Source organism: Bacillus rossius, unplaced genomic scaffold (assembly GCF_032445375.1).
Source record: "Bacillus rossius redtenbacheri isolate Brsri unplaced genomic scaffold, Brsri_v3 Brsri_v3_scf483, whole genome shotgun sequence".
NCBI lineage: Eukaryota > Metazoa > Arthropoda > Insecta > Phasmatodea > Bacillidae > Bacillus > Bacillus rossius.
The window spans coordinates 20001-29180 of record NW_026962682.1 but is presented as its reverse complement, the minus strand read 5'-3'; the positions used below and the strand labels follow the sequence as shown (position 1 = coordinate 29180).

The window sequence follows — 9180 nt, the reverse complement described above, 5'->3', positions numbered from 1 at the left end:
GAGCCAGAAAATTCTGGCGGCGACCGAGGCCTCCGCGGCCGAGGAAATGGTCCTCAATGATTTTACATGTTAAATTAACATGTGTATTAACACAGGCTGGGAGAAGCAAGCCTGCGGGACTCTGCAATACATTGAGCGGGGAGCCAGAAAATTCTGGCGGCGACCGAGGCCTCCGCGGCCGGGGAAATAATCCTCGGTAATTTTACATGTTAAATTAACATGTGTATTAACACAGGCTGGGAGAAGCAGGCATTCTGGACTTTGAAAAATTTCGAGCAGGGGCCGGAGAAATTCTCCCGGCGACCGAGGCCTCCGCGGCCGGGAGAACTTCGGCGCTCGGGCTCCGCGTGTACACGCCGCAAGGCCCATTTTGGGTTATATAGGGGGTAGTGGTGTCTCTGGAGGGAAAAAATACACGGTAAATATTGCAGCCAGAGCCTATGGCAATCTGTTGGCGACCGAGGCCTCCACCCCCGGCAAATTTTCGGCTCTCGGACTGTGTGTATTCCACTGGAGACAGGCCTGCGGGACTCTGTAATATATTGAGCCGGGAGCCAGAAAATTCTGGCGGCGACCGAAGCCTCCGCGGCCGGGGAAATAATCCTCGGTAATTTTACATGTTAAATTAACATGTGTATTAACACAGGCTGGGAGAAGCAAGCCTGCGGGTCGCTGCAATATATTGAGCGGGGAGCCAGAAAATTCTGGCGGCGACCGAGGCCTCCGCGGCCGGGGAAATAATCCTCGGTAATTTTACATGTTAAATTAACATGTGTATTAACACAGGCTTGGAGAAGCAAGCCTGCGGGACTCTGCAATACATTGAGCGGGGAGCCAGAAAATTCTGGCGGCGACCGCGGCCTCTGCGGCCAGGGAAATAATCCTCGGTAATTTTACATGTTAAATAACCATGTGTATTAACACAGGCTGGGAGAAGCAAGCATGCGGGACTCTGCAATATATTGAGCAGGGAGCCAGAAAATTCTGGCTGCGACCGAGGCCTCTGCGGCCGAGGAAATGGTCATTGGTAATTTTACATGTTAAATTAACATGTGTTTTAACACAGGCTGGGAGATGCAGGCATTCTGGACTTAGAAAAATTTCGAGCAGGGGCCCGAGAAATTCTCCCGGCGACCGAGGCCTCCGCGGCCGGGAGAACTCTCGAAAACCACCTCGTTCGTGGTTGTTTGCCGTGCGGGGCGAATCGGGAAATCTAGCAAATAGCTGAAGACATTCTCCCGGCGATGGAGGCCTCGGCGGCCGGGAAAAACGCCCGCGCTCGGGCGTTGCGCGCCCCCTTGGCAAGGCCCATTTTGGGTTATATAGGGGGTAGTGGTGTCCCGAGGGGAAAAAATTAACATGTTAAATACTGCTCCCAGGCAATTGTAAAATGTCTCGGCGACGGAAGGCACCACTACCCGGCATATTTACGCCCCTCGGACTCCGTGCGCCAGCCTGTAATAGCGAATCGGGACTTAGAAAAAAAATTCGAGCAGGGAGCCAGAACATTTTCCCGGCGATCGAGGCCTCCGCGGCCGAGGAATTTGTCATTGGTGATTTTGCATGTTAAATTAACATGTGTATTAACACAGGCTTGGAGAAGCAAGCCTGCGGGACTCTGCAATACATTGAGCGGGCAGCCAGAAAATTCTGGCGGCGACCGAGGCCTCCGCGGCCGGGGAAATAATCCTCTGTAATTTTACATGTTAAATTAACATGTGTATTAACACAGGCTTGGAGAAGCAAGCCTGCGGGACGCTGCAATACATTGAGCGGGGAGCCAGAAATTTCTGGCGGCGACCGAGGCCTCTGCGGCCGGGATAATAATCCTTGGTAATTTTACATGTTAAATTAACATGTGTATTAACACAGGCTGGGAGAACTAGGCATTCTAGACTTTGAAAAATTTCGAGCAGGGGCCGGAGAAATTCTCCCGGCGACCGAGGCCTCCGCGGCCGGGAGAACTCTCGGCGCTCGGGCTCCGCGTCTACCCATGGGGAGCGGGAAGCCAGAAAATTCTGGCGGCGACCGAGGCCTCCGCGGCCGAGGAAATGGTCCTTGGTGATTTTACATGTTAAATTAACATGTGTATTAACACAGGCTGGGAAAAGCAAGCCTGCGGGACTCTGCAATATATTGAGCGGGGAGCCAGAAAATTCTGGCGGCGACCGAGGCCTCCACGGCCGGGGAAATAATCCTCGGTAATTTAACATGTTAAATTAACATGTGTATTAACACAGGCTTGGAGAAGCATGCCTGCGGGACTCTGCAATACATTGAGCGGGGAGCCAGAAAATTCTGGCGGCGACCGAGGCCTCTGCGGCCGAGGAAATGGTCATTGGTAATTTTACATGTTAAATTAACATGTGTATTAACACAGGCTGGGAAAAGCAAGCCTGCGGGACTCTGCAATATATTGAGCGGGGAGCCAGAAAATTCTGGCGGCGACCGAGGCCTCCACGGCCGGGGAAATAATCCTCGGTAATTTAACATGTTAAATTAACATGTGTATTAACACAGGCTGGGAGAAGCAGGCATTCTGGACTTTGAAAAATTTCGAGCAGGGGCCGGAGAAATTCTCCCGGCGACCGAGGCCTCCGCGGCCGGGAGAACACTCGGCGCTCGGGCTCCGCGTGTACCCGCGGCAAGGCCCATGTTGGGTTATATAGGGGGTAGTGGTGTCCCGAGGGGGAAAAAATTAACATGTTAAATACAGCTTCCAGGCAATAGAAAAATGTCTCGGCGACGGAAGGCACCACTACCCGGCGAATTCCCGCCCCTCTGACTCCGTGCGCCAGCCTGTAATAGCGAATCGGGACTTAGAAAAAATTCGAGCAGGGAGCCAGACAATTCTGTCGGCGACCGAGGCCTCCGTGGCCGGGGAAATAATCCTCGGTAATTTTACATGTTAAATTAACATGTGTATTAACACAGGCTTGGAGAACCAAGCCTGCGGGACTCTGCAATACATTGAGCGGGGAGCCAGAAAATTCTGGCGGCGACCGAGGCCTCCGCGGCCGGGGAAATAATCCTCGGTAATTTTACATGTTAAATTAACATGTGTATTAACACAGGCTTGGAGAACCAAGCCTGCGGGACTCTGCAATACATTGAGAGGTGAGCCAGAAAATTCTGGCGGCGACCGAGGCCTCCGCGGCCGAGGAAATGGTCCTCGGTGATTTTACATGTTAAATTAACATGTGTATTAACACAGGCTGGGAGAAGCAAGCCTGCGGGACTCTGCAATATATTGAGCGGGGAGCCAGAAAATTCTGGCGGCGACCGAGGCCTCCACGGCCGGGGAAATAATCCTCGATAATTTAACATGTTAAATTAACATGTGTATTAACACAGGCTGGGAGAAGCAGGCATTCTGGACTTTGAAAAATTTCGAGCAGGGGCCGGAGAAATTCTCCCGGCGACCGAGGCCTCCGCGGCCGGGAGAACTTCGGCGCTCGGGCTCTGCGTGTACCCACCGCAAGGCCTATTTTGGGTTTTATAGGGGGTAGTGGTGTCTCTGGAGGGAAAAAATACACGGTAAATATTGCAGCCAGAGCCTATGGCAATCTGTTGGCGACCGAGGCCTCCACACCCCGGCAAATTTTCGGCTCTCGGACTGTGTGTATTCCACTGGAGACAGGCCTGCGGGACTCTGTAATATATTGAGCCGGGAGCCAGAAAATTCTGGCGGCGACCGAGGCCTCCGCGGCCGAGGAAAAGGTCATTGGTAAAATTACATGTTAAATTAACATGTGTATTAACACAGGCTGGGAGAAGCAGGCATTCTGGACTTAGAAAAATTTCGAGCAGGGGCCCGAGAAATTCTCCCGGCTACGAGGCCTCCGCGGCCGGGAGAACTCTCGGCGCTCGGGCTCCGCGTCTACACATGGGGAGCGGGCAGCCAGAAAATTCTGGCGGCGACCGAGGCCTCCGCGGCCGAGGAAATGGTCCTTGGTGATTTTACATGTTAAATTAACATGTGTATTAACACAGGCTGGGAGAAGCAAGCCTGCGGGTCGCTGCAATATATTGAGCGGGGAGCCAGAAATTTCTGGCGGCGACCGAGGCCTCCGCGGCCGGGGAAATAATCCTCGGTAATTTTACATGTTAAATTAACATGTGTATTAACACAGGCTTGGAGAAGCAAGCATGCGGGACTCTGCAATATATTGAGCAGGGAGCCAGAAAATTCTGGCTGCGACCGAGGCCTCTGCGGCCGAGGAAATGGTCATTGGTAATTTTACATGTTAAATTAACATGTGTTTTAACACAGGCTGGGAGATGCAGGCATTCTGGACTTAGAAAAATTTCGAGCAGGGGCCAGGGAAATTCTCCCTGCGACCGAGGCCTCCGCGGCCGGGAGAACTCTCGAAAACCACCTCGTTCGTGGTTGTTTGTCGTGCGGGGCGAATCGGGAAATCTAGCAAATAGCTGAAGACATTCTCCCGGCGATGGAGGTCTCGGCGGCCGGGAAAAAACGCCCGCGCTCGGGCGTTGCGCGCCCCCTTGGCAAGGCCCATTTTGCGTTATATAGGGGGTAGTGGTGTCACGAGGGGAAAAAATTAACATGTTAAATACTGCTCCCAGGCAATTGTAAAATGTCTCGGCGACGGAAGGCACCACTACCCGGCATATTTACGCCCCTCGGACTCCGTGCGCCAGCCTGTAATAGCGAATCGGGACTTAGAAAAAAAATTCGAGCAGGGAGCCAGAACATTTTCCCGGCGATCGAGGCCTCCGCGGCCGAGGAATTTGTCATTGGTGATTTTGCATGTTAAATTAACATGTGTATTAACACAGGCTTGGAGAAGCAAGCCTGCGGGACTCTGCAATACATTGAGCGGGCAGCCAGAAAATTCTGGCGGCGACCGAGGCCTCCGCGGCCGGGGAAATAATCCTCTGTAATTTTACATGTTAAATTAACATGTGTATTAACACAGGCTTGGAGAAGCAAGCCTGCGGGACTCTGCAATACATTGAGCGGGGAGCCAGAAATTTCTGGCGGCGACCGAGGCCTCTGCGGCCGGGATAATAATCCTTGGTAATTTTACATGTTAAATTAACATGTGTATTAACACAGGCTGGGAGAACTAGGCATTCTGGACTTTGAAAAATTTCGAGCAGGGGCCGGAGAAATTCTCCCGGCGACCGAGGCCTCCGCGGCCGGGAGAACTCTCGGCGCTCGGGCTCCGCGTCTACCCATGGGGAGCGGGCAGCCAGAAAATTCTGGCGGCGACCGAGGCCTCCGCGGCCGAGGAAAAGGTCATTGGTAATATTACATGTTAAATTAACATGTGTATTAACACATGCTGGGAGAAGCAGGCATTCTGGACTTTGAAAAATTTCGAGCAGGGGCCGGAGAAATTCTCCCGGCGACCGAGGCCTCCGCGGCCGGGAGAACTCTCGGCGCTTGGGCAGCGCGTCTACCCATGGGGAGCGGGCAGCCAGAAAATTCTGGCGGTGACCGAGGCCTCCGCGGCCGAGGAAATGGTCCTTGGTGATTTTACATGTTAAATTAACATGTGTATTAACACAGGCTGGGAGAAGCAGGCATTCTGGACTTAGAAAAATTTCGAGCAGGGGCCGTTGAAATTCTCCCGGCGACCGAGGCCTCCGCGGCCGGGAGAACTCTCGGCGCTCGGGCTCCGCGTGTACACGCGTCAAGGCCCATTTTGGGTTATATAGGGTGTAGTGGTGTCTCTGGAGGGAAAAAATACACGGTAAATATTGCAGCCAGAGCCTATGGCAATCTGTTGGCGACCGAGGCCTCCACACCCCGGCAAATTTTCGGCTCTCGGACTGTGTGTATTCCACTGGAGACAGGCCTGCGGGACTGTGCAGTATATTGAGCGGGGAGCCAGGAAAATCTCCCGGCGACCGAGGCCTCCGCGGCCGAGGAAATGGTAATTGGTGGTTTTGCATGTAAAATTAACATGTGTATTAACACAAGCTGGGATGAGAGGAATTTGGCGGCGACCGAGGCCTCCTCACCCCGGCAAAATATCAGCTACCGGGCTCTGCATATTCCTACAGAAGCAGGCCTGCAGGACTCTGCAATATATTGAGCGGGAACCAGAAAATTCTGGCGGCGACCGAGGCCTCCGCGGCCGAGGAAAATTGTCATTGGTGGTTTGCATGTAAAATTAACATGTGTATTAACACAAGCTGTGACCAGAGGAATTTGGCGGCGACCGGGGCCTCCACACCCCGGCAAAATATCAGCTACCGGGCTCTGCTTATTCACATTCAAGCAGGCATTAGGGACTCTGAAAAGTTTCGGGCGGGGAGCCAGAAAATTCTCCCGGCCACAGAGCCCTCCCTCCCGAGAGTCTGTGTAAATGCCTGTTATACAGGCCCCATGAATTCCAGCCTTATAGGTTATTTTAAGTCTCCGTTCGTGGTTGTTCGTAAACAACTGCGATTCGGGATTTTGACCTATTTCCTATGATCATGTTCCCGGAAGTTAGCCAGCCTCTTTCAGTCAAAATCTCATATTTTGGGTACCTTTGTGAACCCATCGATAGGCCCATTTTGGGTATATTAGGGGGACATGCAATCGGGAAAAATTGGAATTATTTGCAATATGGAAAGAATATGTACATAAATGAAAAGGGAGTCCCCCCGAGTTTTCTCGCCCTATATATATTGCAAAAATATCCAATTAATTATTGTGGAACCTGTAGCACCTTTCTATGAAGCAGAATTAACATTACAGAACGGTTTGAATGCTACCACCTCAGTTTCTCTACAATGCATTGGATTTCAAAGAGGTGAATTACTGTGGATGGTACTGTTGTATGGCTAACAAATCGTCTGGGAAACAATGCAGAATTAAATTAAGAAGGTTGTATGTTTTCTGTTACATGGTGGAGGTGCCCTCTAGTACACAGTAAAATGTTTTGTGGACTGCAGCTCCTTGAGGAATTAATTCAGTATGGGTCTTGTAGTGGTCTGAAAGTGGATGATGAAAAAGAATGTATAATGGTATTCAGAGCACCTCGCGGTGAAGCGGACATGCTACCTCAAAATGCTTGATTGATTCATGCCCAGTTCCCCCAAGAAGCGGTACATTGAAAAAATTGATTTACTTTGTGGATGATACTAGCAAATACTATCCGCTGGGGGAAGTAAGCAGAAATTTGGTGGTCGTATGTTTGTTACATGGTAGAGGTGCTTTCTAGTACACAATGAAATGCTTGGTGTACCGCTGCTCCTTGAAGAATTAATTCCATATGGGTCTAGCCGTGGTCTTAACTGTGAACACGAAGAACTATCTAAAGTGGCCTATCTGTCTGAACTGCAATACACAAGCTGCGAGCCAATGCTATACCTTTCTCAGGTAACGAGCTCTTGTGCGGCGATTCGATTGGATGCGAAATGGTGGGGAACGCGTGTCCGGTCGTCTTAACCAAGTAATGGTTCCCCTCTGTTAACAATGAAATGTTTGATGGATCGCAGCTCCCTGAGAGACAAGTTTCAAAGGGGTTAGTCGCGGTCTTCAATCCTGGCCAAGGTGCAGTCACCATCTATAAGAGATACCTGCTTTACTGAAGGGTAGCAAGAGTTCCCTTGCCCGCATGTTGCTCCGTGGGGGTATATCAGTATAAAGGTAGAAGAAGCCATGATCGGAGCTTCGGTGGATGAGATTGGCGGAGAAGACATGTTCTTGTCTATCTGGTAGATCAGGGGGGTGGCAGCTGATCCGGAGAAAGCAAGCGGACTCCCGATGTTCCGTCGACTCCCAATGTACACTTGAAACATGCACATTTGGGTGGCGAGGGGGCGTTGTGGCCATCCGAAAACATGTCTTCATCTCTCTTATTGGTGGACCGCTGCTCCTTGAAGAATTAATTCCATATGGGTCTAGTCTTGGTGATAACTGTGAACACTAAGAACTATCTAAAGTGGCCTATCTGTCTGAACTGCAATACACTAGCTGCGAGCCAATGCTATACCTTTCTTAGGTAACGAGCTCTTGTGCGGCAATTCGATTGGATGCGAAATGGTGGGGAACGCGTGTCCTATCGTCTTAACCAAGTAATGGTTCCCCTCTGTTAACAATGAAATGTTTGATGGATCGCAGCTCCCTGAGAGACAAGTTTCAAAGGGGTTAGTCGCGGTCTTCAATCCTGGCCAAGGTGCAGTCACCATCTATAAGAGATACCTGCTTTACTGAAGGGTAGCAAGAGTTCCCTTGCCCGCATGTTGCTCCGTGGGGGTATATCAGTATAAAGGTAGAAGAAGCCATGATCGGAGCTTCGGTGGATGAGATTGGTGGAGAAGACATGTTCTTGTCTATCTGGTAGATCAGGGGGGTGGCAGCTGATCCGGAGAAAGCAAGCGGACTCCCGATGTTCCGTCGACTCCCAATGTACACTTAAAACATGCACATTTGGGTGGCGAGGGGGCGTTGTGGCCATCCGAAAACATGTCTTCATCTCTCTTATTGGTGGACCGCTGCTCCTTGAAGAATTAAATCCATATGGGTCTGTCTTGGTGATAACTGTGAACACTAAGAACTATCTAAAGTGGCCTATCTGTCTGAACTGCAATACACTAGCTGCGAGCCAATGCTATACCTTTCTCAGGTAACGAGCTCTTGTGCGGCAATTCGATTGGATGCGAAATGGTGGGGAACGCGTGTCCTATCGTCTTAACCAAGTAATGGTTCCCCTCTGTTAACAATGAAATGTTTGATGGATCGCAGCTCCCTGAGAGACAAGTTTCAAAGGGGTTAGTCGCGGTCTTCAGCCCTGGCCAAAGGTGTTTAGAAATGAATACTTTTCGGACCAGTGGGCAAATTAGTTCACAGCGAGCCCACGGGCCAACGGTCTGCTCCCGCAGTGGGCCGCGCCCGAATGTGGGCACCGATCATATAATTTGAAATCCACTCGCCAAGTACCATGCGAGTTTCTAAGAGCGCGATATATTCGCCAGTGAAAGCCTTGGAAGTTTGGCCTCGCCTACTCCCTAGGAAAATTAATTAGAGATGGAAGGAAAGACTTTGCAATTGCAAAGCGGGTGTCGATATTGGGAAGTCGCCCCCGTACTTGTTGATACAGAAGGAAAAAAAAATGTACATCATAAGATTCGGACCCGGTGCTCTGCGGACCCGGGAGGTTCCTCCGAACGAAAAAAAAAGCTGCTAGCAGCTCCCTGGTTGATCCTGCCAGTAGTCAT

The 9180-nt window shown here is 50.9% G+C and overlaps 1 non-coding gene across 1 annotated transcript in view; it reads left to right on the top strand.

The window, feature by feature from the left end:
- Positions 1-9153: 9153 nt before the first annotated feature.
- LOC134544739 (small subunit ribosomal RNA) overlaps positions 9154-9180 on the top strand; it is a 1989-nt gene continuing 1962 nt past the window's right edge. Inside the window, exon 1 of the ribosomal RNA XR_010078008.1 lies at positions 9154-9180. This exon is cut by the window's right edge and continues 1962 nt beyond it. This is a non-coding gene — a ribosomal RNA (small subunit ribosomal RNA).